Source organism: Pelodiscus sinensis, chromosome 16, assembly GCF_052426305.1.
Source record: "Pelodiscus sinensis isolate ZL-2025 chromosome 16, ASM5242630v1, whole genome shotgun sequence".
Classification (NCBI taxonomy): domain Eukaryota; kingdom Metazoa; phylum Chordata; order Testudines; family Trionychidae; genus Pelodiscus; species Pelodiscus sinensis.
This window is the reverse complement of record NC_143067.1, coordinates 11,643,480-11,664,716: the sequence shown is the minus strand read 5'-3', so window position 1 is coordinate 11,664,716 and position 21,237 is coordinate 11,643,480. Positions and strand designations below refer to the sequence as shown.

The window sequence follows — 21,237 nt, the reverse complement described above, 5'->3', positions numbered from 1 at the left end:
TGTCCCCACTCTGTCAGTCCTGGCCCCTCTGCTGCCACTGCAACAGTACCCCTCGGCTAGCAGGAGTAGCATTGATTTTCCCTGGTCTTTGGAATCCCCTGGTTCAGGTCTGGTTACATCCTAAGGGTTCTGGATCATGTAGGTTAAACCCGGGTATATATATCATTCTTTTCTCAGCTTTGGTGGTGAGCTTTTTACCTTGTTTTAGGCACCACTGTATGTAACCCACACACCTACAAGGTGTGATGTACTGTCTCATCTGGTGGCATGGAGGCCACTTACGGAGAGAGGAATGAATTTGCTCTACAGTGTTGCCTGAGAGCCAGCTTGTGTTTGGCTCATGTGGTTGTGGCTCATGCTCTAAGCTCCAGAAAGCCTGGGTATGGTCCCACCTGTCAGCATTACATCTATCTTGCCTTTATCAGCTTTTCTAATGCCAACGCTTCAGCTATGCAAAGTATTCTGGAATAATTGACATACGGGAACAGAATTGTGGGGAAATCATAGTACATTTAATTAACACAGCTCACTACATTATATATACAGGCTGACCCTGTCTAGTCCAGCATCCTAAGGATCTGACCAATTCTGAACGAGAGAATTTTCCAGACCACAGAAGGTCAATATTGTCTAGTAGCATTACCAACACTTCCACTGCTTATTGGGATGTTAGAGAACATTTAAGGGGAAAATAGATATAGGACTGGTGGCTGTAAACAAACTTTGTAAGATCATGGAAAAAATTGCCCACACCCATAAAGAGTGGACATCCAGCTAACTAAAATCATTCTGGACAACGGATATTTCTGGACTAGAGAGTTCTGGACTAGAGAGGTTCAACCTGTATAAAGAATACCATATTAAAATTGTGTGCATGAGACCTATTAATGTAGTATACATCATATGCTACACCTAACACATATGTATTGGCTAATACACATACAGTATATCTCTCTTCTCACGTTTTCACATTTTATTGAAAAATACTTCCAAGGAGAATTAGTTATGATATAATAAAGCTGAGTCTGATGGAAGGAAAATCAGCAATAGAAAATTTAGCAAGCTGTCCTAGAACAACAGAAAATAGGGGGCAAAGTGGGTAGAGGGAATAAATGTGAATAACTAAAAAACAAAATTTTAGTTACGCAGAACCTAATCTGTGTATAAAATGGACATTAATAAAAGAGAATCAAATAAATACTTTGTTATAGAGTACACCATTAGCAGATACAGGCTGTCCTTGCTATAAGTCCAAGATATGTTCCCAAAAACTTGGACTTTTAGCAAAACAACTTAAAGCAGGGAATTTTTTTCCTGTGTCTGTCTTCCATTTGCCCAAATTGGGGTTCTTTTTTGTGGGGGGGAGGGTTCGCGACATAAGAGTGGGGAATGGGAGGACTTATAAAGCATCAGTATCTACAAGCGTCAATTACTTTGATGTATTCCAGGACGACTTATAGCAGTGATGCCCTGTAGTCTTAAGAGAAATAAACTGTTGAGTCCCTAAGATTCGTGTTGACAGAAACTAGGAACATCATGGTGAATCTGATAACTTTCCAAGCAACACTATTAATGCATTCTGCCCTATATGATCAAGCAAATGATGTGCCAGGGATGCATTCACTGATAACTAAGCCAAGTACTAGAAGAAAATAATGGGAGTGTAACAATATTGTCTCCAATATAAACTGATAAAATTGCCTTCCATTTCATCCTGAATGGGGAAGTACTCCAAGAATCAAACATTTAAAAAAACAATAAAGGCAATAAAGACAACAATAAAAAGGAAAAAATTTTAAATGATCAAGGTGATATAGTTTATGGGTTTCTTCAGAGTTTGTCATATCAAATATTTACATAATATTAAAATTGCACAGTTTAAGTTACAAACTGTGCAGCAATCTTAAATATAGAAGGCACTGAGATAGATATAAAACAGTGATATTGTTTCAGTATTTTGCTAATGTTTTCAGTCCAGATTCGTTTTCAAGCATATTGCTGGAAGATCCTGTAGATAGACAGAATCCTAAACTAACTCAGATCTAAAGCTGGAACTCTGCTGCAGGAATGGAGCCATAGCACTGTGGCTTTTATGGCCACTAGCTTCCTATCTTGCCCTTGGGTCCTATCTCTTGTACACTATGAGATCCTATCCCACTGGTGGCATCGACACTGGACTTACCCATCAAGTAGGGAGGCCTTTTCTAATGCGATGGAGAGCCTTAGTCAGTCTACTGCAGTGTTTCTCACCCTTTTTTTATAAAGTACGTCTTTAAAAAAAAAAGTTCTAAGTCTCCCCAGCACCTAGGTTTCAGACACACAAACATTTTTTCTACCATTTCAACACATTTGTTTAAACAACTTAATCATAGCAGGGCAGGCAATGAAATTTTTGGGTGTAAAAGTACAAAAATAATAAAGTGCTGTAAAACTTGAAACAAAAATTCAGTTTTCTCCAAATTTCAGATGTGTTGTGTCCCTAGACTTCTCTCAAGTACCCTCAAAAAACTCGTACCACTGGTTGAGAAACTCTGGTCTACTGCATGAAGGTGACTTGCATTGTTCTCAGCAAGTAATATCATATTGTCTTAAATCAATATTTTTAATGAACAGTAGTACAGCGGGACCTTCATCTTAGTTGGGGCATCTTGGCAGAATACAAATAAATGAAGCTAAGGGTTTGACTTCACTACTGCTGAGATAGACACTGCTGCAATCGATGCAGAGGATGTCAATTTATCAGATCTAGTGAAGACCTCCTTAATCAATGGCAGAGAGCTCACTGGTTGAATCCAGTACTCCAGCTTCCTAAGGATAAGGTAAGTCAACAGGGTTGTCTCTCCTGTCAGTGCAGCAAAACTACAACACTGAGGTAAGTTGACTTAAGTTATGTCAACTCCAGTTACATCTGGGCTGTGTCTAGACTGGCAAGTTTTTCCGCAAAAGCAGCTGCTTTTTTTCTGCAAAAACTTGCCAGCTGTCTAAACTTGCCAGCTGTCTACACTTGAATTTCCGCAAGAACACTGACAATCTCATGTAAGAAATCAGTGCTTCTTGCGGAAATACTATGCTGCTCCCATTCGGTCAAAAGCCCTTTTGTGCAAAAGCTTAAGCGCAAAAGGGCCAGTGTAGACAGCTCAGATTTGTTTTGTGCAAAAAAGCCCCGATCGTGAAAATGGCGATCGGGGCTTTTTTGCGCAATAGTGCGTCTAGATTGGCAACGGATTCTTTTGCGCAAAAGTGCTTTTGCGAAAAAGCAACTGTGCCAATCTAGACGCTCTTTACCACAAATGCTTTTAACGGAAAACTTTTCCGTTAAAAGCATTTGCGGAAAATCATGCCAGTCTAGACGTAGCCTATTTGTATAGCTGGAGTACTCCAATTTAGGTTGACTTACCCCAATAGTGTAGACTAGGCCTAATTCTATTTATATAAAAGTAAATCCCAAATAATAAGGATCCCCATGTTCCTGTCAAGAGTAGAAATTCACTGGACTTTCCCTCATGGAAATAATATTCCTGTCTTCATTCATTACACATCCAGGCAAATATATTGAGTGGTGTCAGATATAAAATAATCAGTTATCATAGAAATATCACACATCTTCACATAAAATGAATATAATAAAGAACTTGATCCTGCTGCCATTGTGGAATCATTGGCAGTTTTCTGCTTGCTTCAATAAGGATCATGAGGAAACCCATGGTCAGTATGTTAGGAATAGATCAGAAATATATTTACATTAATAACAGCATATGAGAACTATCTGTTCCTATCTATCTATCCTTGCAGTCAGTAAATGATGCATGGGAGGAAGCCAGGTTTTCTGCATTAATGGAATTCTCCATGGATACATTTGCCTGTAGTTCACCAAGAAAATCCTAAAAAAAATATGTACTTTCACAGGAGATGCTGTTATCCCCACCCCACATTAATATGCAGGATCTGAACTCATAATCCATTGCTAAGCAACACTTAACAAAATTGATCTCGCACTAAGCTCTGGAGCTTGAATAATACATTTTTCCCCTTTCTGCTTCTAATCACCATAAACCTTCCATCGTTTTTTGTGTGTCACAATATTTAAAATTTTTTATTTTTAAACACAGATTTTAATTGCTTAAGAAAGTCAATTTGGATTAAGGATCACCATCCATGATGTTACTATTTAATGTAAAAAGTCTTGTTATTCAGCCCTTGACTGTAAAAACTTAAAAATCAAAAGGAATGTAATACAAACTAGAAGTATCCCGTTTTGTATTCAGATACATTTAGGGCAATATCATGGCAGTTACCGTGTGTATAATCACTAAGTATCACTGCCATTATTGCTCAGTGTCTGTATTAAGATCACAGAGCTATGTAAAGTTTTGTGCTGAATACAAGACTTTGAGCCCTATACCTGAATTTTATATACATAGGAAATAATCTTACATCTCTGAAGTTTTCTGATTGGTGGCTAGTGATGTCATTACCTATCACGGTTTCCTAAATATTGCTGGAAATTATTCATAGGGTCTTCTGGTCCATTCCCCACCATTACAGAACTGTTCCCTAGAGGACATTCTTCAGGGAATTAATCAATCTAGCCTTATGAGTGTCAAGCAGTGGGGCTTCCAATAGTTCCCTCCAGAGTTTATTCCACTGTCTATTAGATCTCATTGCTTGACAGCTTTTATTCATATTGGACCTATATTTATCACTCCAGACTCTTCTCTTCCTTACACCATGGCAGAACTGACAGCAGAAAAGGACTGGCTTTTACTTTTTTTTTTTTTTTTTGAACAGTTAAGTAATGTAATCCTGCTACTTTAAATTACAGAAACCTCGGTCAAAATCAGAGTCCCATTATTCTAGTGGAGCATTGCATAATCAGAGACAGTACCTTCCCTGTGGCTCCAATTCAAGGAGGCTCGTAAGCATATGCTTAAACACAATCCCATTGAGGACAGTACTTAAACAGATGATTAAACATAAGCGTGTGCCTAAGTCTTATTCGCTTCAGTGGAACTTAGGCACATGCTTTGCATATGTAAAGATACATTCCTAAGTCAGGGTTTAAATAGGCAAGATAGGACAGGAAGTACTATCGCCCCCATTTTATAGAAGGAAATCTGAGGCAGAGAAAGACTAAGGGCCAGATTTTTAAAGGTATTTAGAAGCCTAAAGATGGAGACAACTAAGCACTTATGTAACTAGCCCTTGACACCAATCTTCATCAGTAGGGAGTATCTTGAAAAGTTTGGCCCTAAAATAGACTTTCAACAAGTCACATGGGGAGTCTGTGGCATAGCCAGGAATCAACCCCAGGCCTCAGAAATTCAACTCCAGTGTCTTGTAAAAAATCCACCTTCCATCTATCATGCTTTGTTTGGAATGACAGAAATGAATACATCAGGGACACAGAATTGTAACCCCTGAACATTACAGCCTGCACGATGTATTCTGCGCTGTTTCTTGCTAACTGGTGCTTTTGTTTTCTTAGACTTAGAATAAAAACAGCCACCATAAGGCTTTGCTTGCAAATATGAACTATGCAAGGACTTACAGCTCAGTGGAAACTGTCCTGAGGGAAGCAAAGAGCAATAGACTTGCCACAATTATAAAATTTCCAGCTTTGGAAGACATGGGGGAGTGGAAAGGATACTTGCTCCAGTGAGTTTAGAACATTGCTTCTAAGAGGAAATCAATTTCACCCAGGACTTGCTGTTGGATTATGTATTTTGTTAGACAAATTGGGGTATTGGGCCAAAAGAAATATGATGAGGTTCAACAAGGACAAGTGCAGAGTCCTGTACTTAGGACGGAAGAATCCCAAGCATTGTTACTGGCTGGAGATTGACTGGCTAAGCAGCAGTTTTGTAGAAAAGGACCCTGGGATTACAATGAATGATAAGACTGGAAAAGGGCAAATATTGTGCCCATCTATAAAAAGGGGAATAAGAACAACCCAGGAAACTACAGACTGGTCAGTTTAACGTCTGTCCCAGGGAAGATAATGGAGCAGGTAATTAAGGAAATCATATGCAAACACTTGGAAGGTAATAAAGTGATAGGGAATAGCCAGCATGGGTTTGTGAAAAACAAGTCATGCCAAACTAATCTGATAGCTTTCTTTGATAAGATAACGAGCCTTGTGGATAAGGGAAAAGCGGTGGATGTCATATACCTAGACTTTAGTAAGGCATTTGATATGGTCTCACATGATATTCTTATTGATAAACTAGGCAAATATAACTTAGATAGGGCCACGATAAGGTGGGTGCATAATTGGCTGGATAACCGTAGTCAGAGAGTTGTTGTTAACGGTTCTAAATCCTGCTGGAAAGGGATAACAAGTGGAGTTCCTCAAGGGTCTGTTTTGGGACCCGTACTGTTCAATATCTTCATCAATGATGTAGATATTGGGATAGAGAGTACGCTTATTAAGTTTGCAGATGATACCAAACTGGGTGGGGTTGCAACTTGTTTGGAGGATAGGGACATAATTCAAAATGACCTTAGCAAGTTAGAGAAATGGTCAAAGGTAAACAGGATGAACTTTAATAAAGAGAAATGCAAAGTGCTCCACTTAGGAAGGAACAATCCGTTCCATACATACAAGATGGGAAGCGACTGTCTAGGAAGGAGCATAGCGGAAAGGGATATAGGGGTCATAGTGGACCACAAGTTGAATATGAGTCTATGATAAGCTGGATATGAGTCAACAGTGTGCCTTTGTAGCCAAGAAGGCTAATGACATATTGGGGTGCATTAGTAGGATTATTGCCAGCAGATCTAAGGAAGTGATTGTTCCTCTTTATTCAGCACTGGTGAGGCCACATCTGGGCTGTGTCTACATTGACACCCTTTTCCGTAAAAGGGATGCTAATGAGATACTTCGGAATTGCAAATGCCGCGGGGGATTTAAATATCCCCCGCAGCATTTGCATGAACATAGCTGCCGCTTTTTTCAAGTAGGAATAAGGGATCTTCTGGAAAAGGGCTTATTTTACGCAAGATCCCGTCTAGACTGGCGCTTTTCTCCGGCAAAACCCTGAGCCGGAAAAAAGCGGCAGCCATGTTCATGCAAATGCCGCGGGGGGATATTTAAATCCCCCGCAGCATTTGCAATTCCGAAGTGTCTCATTAGCATCCCTTTTACGGAAAAGGGTACCAATGTAGACACAGCCCTGGAGTACTGAGTCCAATTCTGGGTCCCGTGTTACAGAAAACATTTGAGGAAGTCCAGAGGAGGGCAACAAAAATGATTAGGGGGCTGGAGCATGTGATTTCATGAGGCGAGGCTGAAGGATTTGGGCTTGTTTAGTCAACAGAAGGACATGTGAGTGGCGATTTGATAGCAGCCTTCAACTGCATGAAGGGGTTTTCCAAAATAAGGATGTTAAATTGCAGATATGTGGCTATTCGTGTAGAGGATACAATTTGTATCGGCTACATGATTAGTCGATTAGGACTGTTCTGCAGCACCTCAGTTCTGGCTCATGTCGGCTCCGGGAGCCATCCACGTATTAGCTCTATATTTTAAATGTAGTAAGAGCCTCTCAGGGCTGTTTTGTCCCAGCTCGCACTGAGTCCAGTAGCCCCTGTTTGCGGAGGCCAGCCCTGTCCACTGTGAACAGGGGCTGCAGCGGGCTGCTACTGAAGTAGCCTCTGTTCATGGTGGCCAGAGCTGGCCACAAACAGGAGCTGCTGCTGGAGCAGCCCCTGCGTGCGGCCATCCCAGGTGGCCATGAACAGGGGCTGCTTGGCAGCAGCAGCCCCTGTCCATGGCGGGGCCCAGCTTCCTGCTGGGACCCCTGTGGACAGGGGCTGCTGCCAGAGCAGCCTCTGCCCACAGCGAGTCTCAGCCCACAGCAGCCTCCCCTATCCTCTGATAGAGGCAGCAGTGGGGGAGTGGGTGCAGGCTGCACCACAGAGATGGTGCTGAGGGGAACCATCTTTTAAGCTGGCACCCCCCCAGCACCGGCTCCTGTTTCCCTCTATGAGGCAGCAAGGGGGAGGAAAGAGAGCAGGTGGCTAACATCCCTATTCCAAAGAGGATGGAGAGAGGCTTTTCTCAGATAATAGAACAAGAAACAATGGTCTTAAGTTGTAGTGAGGAAGGTTTAGGTTGGATATTCGGAAAAATTATTTCCCTAGGAGGGTGGTGAAGCACTGGGATGGGTTACCTAGGGAGGTGGCAGAATCTCCATCCCTAGAGGTTTTACAGTCCCAGCTTGACAAAGCCCTGACTGGTATGATTTAGTTGGGGTTGGTCCAGGGGGTTGGACTCGATGGCCTCCTGCAGTCTCTTCCAGCCCTAGGATTCTATGATTGCAGTGATTGTTTTAATTTTCATTTGTGAGCCCTATGCCATCCAGTATAGATCAATATCTAGGTGATAGAAATCTGGGACTTCCAATTGCAGCAGAGCAAAGTCCATTAGAATTTGTCTTTCTTAATTTTCTTAGGTCAGTCAGTGTTCTGGGCAAGGGAGGGTGAAACAATTCACCTATGCAAATTTATTCACAAATATCAGAATGAATAATTCTAATACAAACTGTTTTATGGCTATTACAGTAATGCCTAGTGGTCCAACTCAATCACTGTTCCGTTGTACTAGGCACTGTACAGTCACATAGTAAGAGGGAGTCCTTAAAGTGATTACTATCTAAGTAGTCAAGACACAACAAAGCAGGTATGTCTCCTTAAGAGATGGGGAGATGATGTACAAAGAGATTAAGGGCCAGAGTGTAAAATGTATTTAGGCACCTACAAGTACAGATAAATGCTTAGTGGTATTTTCAAGTGTTAGATCCCTAATCCTCAATTTTTCACCACAAGTTCTACCATAGTAACTCAGGCTACATCTATGCTACAGTGTGAATCAACACTCTGAGATTAATCAGCTGGCTGTCAAGTAAGCGGCACTAGTGAATAGCTGCTAAATTGACCTCAGATCACTCTCTGGTGAACCCTTTTACTCTACATCAGAGGAGAAGAGTAAGGAAAGTTGATGGGTAACTCACATTGCTGGGGTTGTGTATGTTAGGTCGACATTCTGCAATAGTGTAGAATGTAGCCTTGGAGAAAAGGACTCTAACAGTTTATTACTGTGGCCCTGCCATTTATAAACTGTAAAACACACAGGGCCTGACTGTTAAGGAATGGTGACCCTAGACTGCGCTTGCCAGAAGCTGGAATGAGCAATAGGGGTGGGACCACTTGGGCTACATCTAGACTGCTTTCCTGTTCCGAAAGAGGAAATGCAAATGAGGAAAGAGGAAATGCAAATGAAGCGCTGATTAGCATTTTCTCGTGCTTCATTTGCATATCCTTTTCCGATCCTTTTTTTGGAAGAGGTTTAAAAAAAAAGCATCTAGATGGGGCTTTTCATGCAAAAAGCCCCCTTTTTTGAAAGAACCGTTCTTCCTGAAAAAATGAGGTTTACAGGGTGCTTTCGAAAAAGGGGGTTTTGTGTGAAAAACCCCATCTAGACTTCTTTTTTTTTTAAATAAAACTCTTCCGAAAAAAGGATAGGAAGAGGATATGCAAATGAAGCACGAGAAAATACTAATCAGTGCTTCATTTGCATTTCCTCTTTCCTCATTTGCATTGCCTCTTTCAGAAGAGGAAAGCAGTCTAGACGTAGCCTTGATGATTCCCTGTTCTGTTCATTCCCTCTGGGGGCACCTGGCACTGGCCATTGTTGAAAAACAGGATACTGAGCTAGACGGACTTTTGGTCTGACCCCGTATGGTTGTTATGTTCTTAGCACCTGCCGCTCCCATATGCATCTATGGGATTAGGGTACTTTCCTGCACAGGCACAGATGTCCCAGAGGAACCGCGCTACCCCCATGTCCGGGGGACAAGAAGGCATGTTAAGGGGCTGGCCAGGCTAGGAGCCATTGGTAGGGAGGCTGAAGGGATGGCTCACACACTGAGTCTGGCAGTAGTGGCATCCCACAGGGAGAGGACTTCTATCCGAGCCCACTGGAAGAGAGGGGATAGGGAGATGTGGGGAGGTTCGTGTGAGTGGCAAACGCTACTTGCCAGAGAGAGTGCTACTGGGGTCCTCTCCTCTTCCTCCTCCCCCACACCCCAGCAAGTTCCCCTGCAGGGGTTCCTTGTCCTCTGCCTTGCTGCACTTGACCAGAAGTGGATGCTGCCCTGGGACCATGTGCAGCCCTGCTGTGTGTGTCCATGACCCCAGCCTCCTTAATAGTGGCTTGTGGTGGGAAGGTGTCCCACCACGGAGTCTGGAGTAAGGCAGGCCTCTCCAGAAACCCTGTGAGCGGGAGCGCAAGGAGCGCAATGTACCTTTGTGGCAGCTTCATGCGGCTGTCTGCTCTGGACTGGCGCTCCATGTTCACCCACATGCACAGGCTGCTGTGTGATCCCCAGGCTGAGAAGGGGCCTGAGGGACAGGCAAACCTCCTGGCTGTTACAGATTTGCCCAATACTCTGGGGTATGCTCATTTATCAGGGTTACCCTTATGGGACTGGGGGAAGGTTAACAATTCTATCCGTGTGCTGTTGGTGCTTACTTGGGCTCTCATATGGAGCTGAATTCTCCCTGCTGCCAATTCCCCCTCCCACTGGAGCTCTCCTGCAGGAACTAGGTTTCTCAGGATGGGGTTTTTACCACCATAGAAACACACACAGACACTCACACCCACTAACAGAGCACGCCTGAGAGGACTGGGTACTCAGCACTCACAAGCTGACCCCCTCATATGTCCCTGGACTTAGCTGGCTGGGTTTCACAGCAATGCCACACTGCACCCTCATGTGCCTTTGGACTCCGTGGGCTGGATTAAACAGCACTTTAAGCTGCCATCCTCATAAGCCCCCAGGTTCAGCACCCCCTATCCCCACTTTCACACCACAGTCATTCACTGGTAAACCACACGATGAGCAAACCCCACAGGATTTTGGGCACTACAGGGATCTTTTGCTTCGGTACAAGAAGCGTTGTTGCAGAGCGAATGGGGAAGCCAAAACAACACCCCTTAAGGAAGAGTGAGCAAAAGAGAAAGAAAGAGAGAGAAACAACCAGCTTAACAATGAAAGTGATTTATTTCTGAGTAGTGAATAGATATCAAAAGTTACAATATTAAATCTAACAATTACAATATTAAATCTAAATTGAAACTGATTACAAATGTTAGGTAACCATATAACAGTTTACACAGGGCAGGGTCAGGAGGCTATGCTTAGAGAGATAGTTGATGAGAGAGAAAAAGAGAGAGAGAGAGAGACCTCACCACTCCACGGAGCTTGTACTGATCGGGGTTCCCAGATGATGATGGTAGCCGGGGGTCCAGAGGGCAGGAGAAAAGCAGGACAGAGCCCCCAGCACGATCAGACAGGAGATGAAGAAGTCTCAATGGAACTGATGCAGTTTAAGTCCAGGTATCAGAACAGTTTTCTTGGGGCAAGGATAGGAGTTTTATAGAGATAGTTCAAAGAGAAAGAGGAGAGACAATAGAGACTGATCACCCCTGGTTATGGGGGATGTTCCTTGAACGAGCTCACAATGCAACTAGGCAGTTTCAGTATTTTAGATGTCAATAGGATTGTTACTAGAATTGGTCTGAAAATGACTAATCTGGGTATGAGCAGGCCTAGGTTCATTAGCATCTGGAGCAGGGATTTCCCATCAGGCAGTGCTTCTCTGCTTTCGGTGTCCCATAGTTCAGTGCGGTTCCTGGCTTGGAAGAGCTGCTCTCCATTCTGTATGCTAATGAGATGTCCCTCTGTTCCATCTTTAATGTAAATGAGGCTGGGATGTTTCCTTAATTGTATCACCCTTGTCTGAAGCAGCTAGGTGTGTCTTCCCCAGCCTTTTCTTTGCTTTGTCTTTGATTCTAGTAGAGGCCTGAGGGAGGGGGATGGTTTTCCATGAATGTCACTCCCTGACTCCCCAAGAGCACAAGGCTGACAGGTGACCATGTTCTGGTTCCCCAAGAATCACAGAGCTGGTGGGTAACATGGCTGACAGGCATAGTCCCCTGGCTGGCCCTGTCCTCCTTCTCCTCCTCCCCCTCCTCTACCACTTTCTCCTCCTCGTCCACTGGCTAGCCCTCCTGGAGGCTGATGATGGGCTTCTGCAGCCCAAAGTCCACAACAAGGAGTATGTGTGTTGGGAGGGGGGTGGAAGGGACTGACCCTCTCCTTCCAGGATGTGGTGGAGCTGCTTGAAATACTGGTACAAGTGGGGTGCTGTTCCAGAGTTCTTTAACTTTCATGTGCACCTGGCTCTTCTGGGATTAGGGCACTTTCCTGCACAGCCATAGATGTACACATTCCTGCGTCTGGTGCAGAGATCCTGGAGTTTAGCCTCCGCACCCCAGATCTCAATGAGATCCAGGTTCTCTGCAGCAGAACAGGATGGTGCCCTCCTCTTCCGCCCCTGGGCAGGGGCTTGGGAACTAGCTGCCGGGTCGGTTGCAGACATGGAGGGCTCACTGGAAGAGCAGGCATCTGCTATGGCACCATAAATGGGTCCTGCTCCCTGGCGCAGGGCTGGCTGGGCCTTCCTACTGCCACGACAAGTTTCCCCTGTGGCTGTAGCTTTAAGGACATCAGGACAAGGGGAACTGTAGAATTCTTATGTGTGGACAGAGTGGCCACCAGGTCAACTGTGAGAAGCCTTGGAGGCAAATTATTTTGAAATAACCACAGCTGTGCCGTCTACACGCACCCTATTTTGAAATAGGCATTATTCCTTGTGAAATGAGGGTTTATTATTCCAAAATAAGAAGCCCGTTATTTCAAAATGAGCTTGCAGTGTGGACAGTCACCTTGTTATTTCAAAATAACATTAGTTATTTTGAAATAACGCTGCAGTATAGACATGCCCTAAGGTGCCACAGGACTACTCGTTGTCCTTAATCAAACAGCTTTTCAAGAACCCATGCACAGTATTTGGAGATTGGATGGGTTGTTAAAAGGAGATGCTACAACCTTTGTATTCTTTTCCCAAAGGGACGCTTTGTGCAATAAACTAATAATATATACACTTGTCATGTCTAAATCTTGTTGATTGCTATCTGTCTTTATCACAGTGTAAAGTTAGATTCTTTTCGCTATTTCCCAGTCCTGACTGGTGTCCCCACCTCCTCCCAAGTTAAGTATAATCTAAAAATTTCATTACTCTGCTGATTACTCGCGCTGCCAGGTAATTGATTAAGATGTTAACTATGACACCCAGCCCTGCAATTCAGTCTTTGTAGTAGTAAATGCATGACTAAAATACAAATATTACAACCACTGCCTCTCTTTGGTCCACTCCTTTTATCTGGAAAAATTTATTCAGTCTGAAACAATGCTGCCTGGGACTCTATCTCTTTACGTGCTGATGTGTCACTTGAGGGAAAGCTCAGTGGAAGAAATAAGTCTGGATGTTGTTTCTGAATGTACAGAGGCTATTAGTCATTCTTTATGTCTTTGCGGAGTAAATGCCAGCATCTATCTGGCTTTGTGACAGTTCTGTCTTCCCTAGTCAGGGCTACTCAACCATGGAAGCTCTGGGGGCCACAATGATGCTCACAGCACATGCCGAGGGCCGCAACTTAAGTGTGGTTGCATATACATGCAAATATATATGCAAATAGCTTCTTTCACACTGACGGGCATGAATACAAAGATTAAAGCAAGACTACACCACACGCAGGCCCCATTTAAGTCAGTTCTAGCGATATTAATAAAATGTAATATTTACCCGATATCCACCCATATGACTGACAGCACTTTTCGGGTGTGTCTACACAGCAAAGCTATTTCGAAATAATGGCTGTTATTCTGAAATGACTATGCGAGTGTCTACACAGCAATTCCGTTATTTTGAAATAATTTTGAAATAACGGACGGCTTATTCTGACTTTTGTAAACTCATTCTACGAAGAATCATGCCTATTCCGAAATAGTTATTTCGAAATAAGGTATGTGTAGATGCTCCACTTCCACTATTTCAAAATAGCTCCTCACCAGGGCCATTTTAAGTTATTCCTCCTGGGGCTCTAAATCGAGAGACCATGTCTACATTAAGGAAGCCTGCCTGGGACTAATTTTGAGGCTTCCCTGCAGTGTAAATGTGCTATTTTGAAGTAAGCTATTTTGGAATCACTATTCCAGAATAGCTTATTCCAAAATAACTGTGCAGTGTAGACATTGCCTTAATGAGCAATGACAGTCCAGGAATTTAACTACTAAAACACGTAGCAACAGAAGACCATTATATTGACTCGCTGTTGTGGAGCGTGTTCCCAGTGGAGGCCGTTTTCAAAGGATCCCACCCATGGATTGCGTGTTGAGCCCTGCGTAAACCCAAACGGCACTGTGGGCCACAAATAAATGGGCTCCGGGCTGCATGTGGTCCACAGGCCACGTGTTGAGTAGCCCTGCCCTAAGTCTTCCCCCACTGAATGATAGTGTGATGGCTGCAGAACAGTCTCTCAGGTCGCTAGGGCCAAGTCCATGGAGGGCTTTGCATATCAGGATAGAAATCATCAGGGCTACGTCTACACTGACCCCTTCTTCGGAATAGCCCTGCTAATTTAGGACTTTGGAACAGGGAAATGCGCGGGGGATTTAAATATCCCCCGCGGGATTTAAATAAACATGGCCGCCACTTTTTTTCCGGCTTGGGGAAAAGCCGGAAAAGAGCGTCCAGACTGGCGCGATCCTCCGGAATAAAGCCCTATTCCGGAGGATCTCTTATTCCTACTTGAATAGGGCTTTATTCCGGAGGATCACGCCAGTCTGGATGCTCTTTTCCGGCTCTTCCCCAAGCCGGAAAAAAAGCAGTGGCCATGTTTATTTAAATCCCACGGGGGATACTTAAATCCCCCGCGCATTTCCCTATTCCAAAGTTCTAAATTAGCATGGCTATTCCGAAGAAGGGGCCAGTGTAGACACAGCCCAGGAGATGAGCACGGATGTGATATGCTCCCAATGGCTTGTGTTGCAACTTGGACAAACTGTTGCATTCTGTACCAGCTGGAGCTCTGTCAGGATGTTCTCTCATTTCCAGATGACCTGCTGGATACCGTACTTTGTGACTCTTGAGTGGCCAAGTCTGAAACTGATTGTAGGTGACATCGTTTTCCAGCTAACCACAGATGAAAGCAGTGGTTTTTGGAGTTGTCTAGATGGGCATCCTATCCTGATGCGCAGTACAACAGGAACTGAAATGACAAATTGTTTGTGATGGCTGGCCAGTGCAAAGGAGCTAGGCCTTATATCTCAGGCTCTCTTCCTATTACAAGGGACACCGATGTACTAGACGCTATGGCTGTGTCTACACTATGCGGAAGATCAATGCTGCTGTGGTCGATCTTCTGGAGTTTGATTTAGCGGGTCTAATCTAGACCTGCTAAGTCAAGCTCAGAGGGTGGCCCCATTGGTGCTAGTACTTCTGCTTCTCACAAGGAGTAAGGGACGCTGACGGGAGTGTTTGCTCCTGTCAACCACTCGCTACGTGAACGGCACAGAAACACTATTTAAGATACGTCGACTCCAGCTACCTAACTAATGTAGCTAGAGTTGTGTATCATAAGTCAATCTTCTGCTGGAGTGTAGGCCAGGCTTATACAAATGTAGACCAGAAATTGGTCCCTGCCCTGAAGATCTTGCACATTACAAAGACACGAGAATGAAATAGGTGCAGAAAAACAGCAAATAAACAATTTGTCAGAAGTGCTGGACTTACACATTCCATTTTCTCCTCACTTTCTCAGCTTATACTTCAGCAGAACTATTGACATGCAAAAAGGTATTTGCACGCATCAGTCAGTGCAGGTCCTAAATCTTGCCTCTTATTTTAAATGTTACCTTTCTGTTATTGTATTTGTTTTATAACACAAGCTTTTTCTATTTTAGAATTTGTGTCTCTTTTCTCTTTTATGTATTTGGATGAACAGAGTTGTAAATGAGACACTTTTGACAGAGGGGGAAAAATGTTGCCAAGAAATCTTGTCTTGTCAGTAATTCATTAACAACCTGTCAGTCTCTCCTCTTTTGCTTGGCTTCTTTCTTTCTTTCCCCCATGCTGTAGACCGCCAAAATCTGTGTTCACCTTCAGATGTTTGGCAGTTACAGACCAAGATGGAAAGGTCTTAAATTAGTTTTTCAAGGGTAATTATGGCTACTTAGGATTAGTGAATGGCTTGCAATATCTGCTCATTTGGGAGGGTCTGATCTTGCTCATATCAAAATCAATGATTTCTTTTTCCTTTTGAGGTCACTGCTGAGGGCTGGATTAGGCTATTTCAATAAGAGAGAATATTTTACTGCTGAGTGTTGGGAGTAGATGCAAAACCTACAAAGTGGTGGCTGCAGTTTTGCTCTGACTGTTGTCTCTGCCAGATGCCATGTGTCTTTGCTTCACTTTTAACAGTGAAGATTTACCACAAACTCTTGATAAGATCCAGGCCCTGATACAATAAAATATTCTTGCCTACCTGTCTGGTGTAGAAAGTGGATTTAGCTACCATGGTGGAAGTTGCAAATTAAGAGTTCACGTGTGAGTCTATGTCTGCTGCATTTTGAAATGCGGGAGAAAGGACATGAAATCAACTGCAGCTTGCTGGAAGGTGGAAGAATTTTTCATAAACAGATCATCATTTCCAGCAGAGGCTAAATGAGCTGTGGTACAACAGAACTAACAAAGCTGAACCCGCAGGCTTGGGAACCATAGAGAAAACACCTTGTCTATTAAACTCTCAGTGCTGTGTGGGAGCCACAAAGGTATTGTACATACAAAGGCACAGCCTCTTGTATTTTAACAATTTTTTTTCAATCTAATAACAAGAAGTAAGGACTGTCTATCTTCAATATGGGGATTCTCTTGGTGCAGAAATGCACTTTCTCCTCACTCTATTTTTGATGAACATTATTACAACTATACTGAGGGTCACTCAGTATAGCAGCAAGGTGAAAAAAAGAGGAAATTCATAGCCAGGAAAAGGAAAAAAATATTAGCAAAAGTCCAAAATAGCTTACAGTTATTCCCTCAACAACTGCAAGAGATCACTCGGAGGTTGACAGGGAAGGTGGTTAATACCGTCCCTCTGCCTGGAAAAAAGACCACAGTTGCTTATCTTTTGCAGCAATTTATATAGAGTACCAGGGGCTAATCCCGCAACAAATCCCCTCAATGCACTGTGCCAACTAGATCCAGGAACTTCTGTATAAGGAGAGATAACAAATGTAATGGGGGAAAACCAAGATGTGAATTCCTCAGCTCGTGCTTCTTCTGTATTGGTACTGTTCCAATGCCACAGGGCATGTTGACAACCTTTTCTTTCTAGCTAGCCCTATGGCGGCGTACTATAGCTTGCCAAGACAAGAGTTAGAGTCCCAGATCACCCATCTCAGAGGAAGGAGCAGTCTCTCACAGCTTAGTCCTCTATCTCATAATAAGCCCACATTACCTGCAAGCAAAGAGGGGGGAGTGAAAATGGCCATGGCTCACATCAACTGCACCAGTATTCAACAACCCACCATTCTGTTGGCCCAGGAGGAATGCAGCCTGCCTCAGCCATGAACCCCCATCACTCAGAAAAACCTCTATACACGGAAGTCAGAAGTGCACGCTAGCTTTATGTTACTGACATAGGGATCTCAATTTGTCCTACTGGGGCAGCTTTAATTCCCCCATGTATACAGGAACTTTAGGCTGGGTTATGAATCTGGCCCTTTTTTTTCAGTTGGAGGCACTCTTCAGATCAGAAGAGTCCAGTTCTGGGGCTGTATTTGAATGAATTCTAGTCTATCTAAAAGGATAGCTACTAGCATGGGATGTCTATGATCGAATTACTTCTATTCTCAATCGAGTAATGTAAACAGAGAAATCAGGGAATGAAGAGTGTAGACTCATTGATGCAGAGATACTTTATATGATACTGCCAATGATCAAAATAAGGACAAGCATGAAAAACCAACGTACAGTTTAAAAATCCAACTCCTAACAAAAGAGTTTTTACGTGTCAGAGTGCTGCACAGTGACATTATCCCCCAAAGAAAGATAATGTATAGTATTGATATCCCTGCAACAGAATTAGGAGCTAAGACATTATTGCCAAGTAATAAAAGTCAACAGGCAAGGGGTTTCAATTGTCGCCATGAATGACAACGAAGACGGAGAAGACACGCTGCGGCTGCTGAATTATGTGGATTACTATCAAGATAAAATATAAAGTCTATGTTTTTTAGGATCAAAAGAGATTAACAATGTCTTGAGTATGGGATTGTGAATTCTTTGGATAAATGAAGAAACACATTTCTGACACAAATGCCCCTGGAGGATTGACAGCCAGATTGAATTTGGCCTAGTGCGCTGTTGACAAATGCATTTCATCCTTCTAGAGCAGGAGATTTAAAATAGCTCACTGTTGGCATAATTCTTCTCCCACTAATGCCAGTGGTAAAAACTGTAACTGATTATTGTAAAGACATGAGAAATAATTCTTCCATTCTACTCTATGCTGATTAGGCCTCAACTGGAGTATTGTGTCCAGATCTGGGCACCACATTTTAGGAGAGATGTGGACAAATAAGAGAAGGTCCAAAGAAGAGCAACAAAAATGATTAAAGATCTAGAAAACATGAGGGAAGATTGTAAGAACCCCTGTCTAGATCAAGGGTGGGCAATAATTTTCGAAAGAGGGGCACTTCACAAATTTTGTTATGTAGTCACGGGCTGGCTCTGGGCCCCTAGAAGTGGGGGAGTTTCGGGCAAAAGGGGCTGGGGACTATATAGAGAGAGAGTGTGTGTGAGTGGGAAAGAGAGACACTGTGCATGAGAGACAGACTTGGTGACATAGTTTGAGTGTGTGCGGCAGTGTGTATGTGACAGTGACTGTATGGCACAGACTGGGTGTGTGACACAGAGACAGTGTGGCACACACTCTGTGTGCGTGTGCATGACAGTGACAAGGTGTGTGTGCTGGCTGATGCTGGGTAAGTCTGAGAGAAGCTATGCACTGTGTTTTTAGGGGAAATCTGTCTTGCTTTGTTGTCTCCCTCCTTTCCTGCTCTGCACTTCTCTGAGTCACTTACATGCTTCAGACTGGAACAGCTTTGCCCTGTGTTTCCCTCTCTCTGACCCCTGCTCTACAGATAGGGGGTATAAGGGCACACCCTGACTTCAGCACTCCCCTCCCCTCTGCACAGCTTTCAGGAGAATCCTGGGAGCAGCTGGGCTGCAGGACAGAGCAAGGTGGGGGAAGGAAAGCTGAACACATGCTACCAGTTGTAAGTATGCACCTATGCTAATCAGCTGGGTGGGCCAGAGAGAAATCCTTGGCAGGCTAGATCCAGCCCTCAGGACTGATTTTGCCCACCTTTAGTCTAGATAGTGCTTGGTCCTGCCCTAAGTGCCAGGAAATGGACTTGGCGCTCCAAGGCCTTGCACCCCCCCCAAATGAAGTTGGAGCCCCAGTGCTGGATTCCCACTGTGAGAGGGGGAGCCCTAAGCCTCACAGGCCAGATCCAGCTCATGGGGGCAGTAGACGGCCATTCCTCCTTCCTCTTGTTGGGGGAATGGCAATGCAGGGATGCGTTGCCTGGAGGCTTTTCCTATTGTTTCCATTGGCCAGAATCATGGCCAATTGGAGCAGAGGGAGGCGGTGCCAGGGACACACCGCTTGGGAGTGGCAGAGGGCACAAAGCCAGGTAAGTGACCCCCCAACCTTCTCATGCCCAGACCCCGCACTCCCATCCCCCTCACACATACATCCTGCCAAGAGCCTCCCACCCCCAGCCTGCTCCTGCACCCAGCAGGGCCAACAGCTATGGTGGGCCACAGACAAGGTGAAGGGGCCAGTTCCACAGTCAGTCCTTAGCTCCACCCTAAGGCTCCCTAGCCATCAAAGCTATGTGGAGTGGCACTCTGGCACTCCTGCAGCAATTCAAAGGAGCATCTCTTCTCACTGTTGGGAACCCGGGCAGGAGTTTCTAGTGGAAAAGAGCATGGAACAGGGGAGTCCTTTGCCAAAATTCGGCCACTAAGGGAAGGCCATTAAGGGAAGGATTCCGGGCCTCAGCTGAAGTCACCTTCTCCCTGAACACTGCCAAACCAGCCTGCCAGAGATGGTTCATTATCCTGCCTGGGTCTCATAAAGGTACTTTTATGGAGCAATTCTGGCTTTTAGAATGCACCAGACTATAGCAAATGTCAGGGGTTTATGAAAAAATATCTCTGTACAGGATACCTCAAAAGTCTTAGAAGTTTGGAAAGGCACTTCCGGCCCCTTCCTCAATCCAGACACGCTAGATCCTCACAACCCCACCAGTGTTGTCCACAATCAATAGGCTCTGTAAATTTTTCCCAAGGAGCAAGGTAGGACAATGCCCAGGAAGGACACAAGTTGCTGTTATCTTTTTGCCCAAGTTTCTACCTCCCGCCTGAATGGAAAAGGAATCCACTTCTTGCCAGGGCTTGGATCCTCGCTCTCTGCCTTCCCCACTGCCCGGGCAATCTAAGGAGGGGGGACTTTGTGGGCGCCCCTTGTTAAAACGTTAGCCTGGCGGCATGTGGGGCTATCACCCCTTTTAGGGCATGAAGTTTCCAGGCGTGTGGGGCTGAGAGCAGAGGAAGTTTGGGTCCCTCTTGTCCCCTTACCTGCCCTGCCAGGGCGCTGGGACAATTTGCATAGTGGGGGCCATTGAACTAAACTGTAAACCTGTATATGAGGGGCACCTTCAAGCCATGGGGTGCCTGGAGCCAGTCCCAGCCCCTATGCCTAGGGCCGGCAGGGCTAGGGTGAGGCCGGGGTGCAGAAAAGACCCGACCCCCGCTGCTCTCTGCAGCAGCAGCGTGGCCCGCCCTCGGCCGGCAGATGGCGCCAGATCTCGCCCTTTGGCCGGCCGCCTGCGGGAAGCGCAGCGCGCACCTCCAGACAGGCGCACAAAGCGGCTGGGCGAAGCCGTCTCGGGGCTCGCGGTGTCTCCGACCCACAGGCAGGGAGCGAGCCGCGGCAGCAGCGCAGAGCGGGGAGAGGCGGCCGTCGCTGCACGCCCCGCGCCCCGGCCGCCCGAAGGTAAGTGCCTGCAAACTTCGCTCCCCGGATTTGCAGCGGGCGAGCCCCTCCTGCAAGTCCCGGACGGGTGGGCGGGCAGGGGGGCTCCTGCACCCAGAAGTTGGGGGCGGGCAGGCGGGAAAGACAACTTCTTCCCCTCCGCCTGGAGATGCCTCCCCTGCCTGGCGGGGTCCGGGGGGTGGGCACTGGCTGGGGGCGCTCCCAGC

At 45.0% G+C, this 21,237-nt stretch overlaps 1 protein-coding gene across 1 annotated transcript in view; it reads left to right on the top strand.

Moving 5' to 3' along the window:
- The first annotated feature begins 20,859 nt into the window (after nt 1-20,859).
- Nucleotides 20,860-21,237, top strand: part of SPOCK1 (SPARC (osteonectin), cwcv and kazal like domains proteoglycan 1) — a 635,081-nt gene continuing 634,703 nt past the window's right edge. Inside the window, exon 1 of the mRNA XM_075900445.2 lies at nt 20,860-21,031. The gene's annotated coding sequence lies outside the window, so the exon portion shown is untranslated. The remainder of the gene's footprint in view (nt 21,032-21,237) is intronic.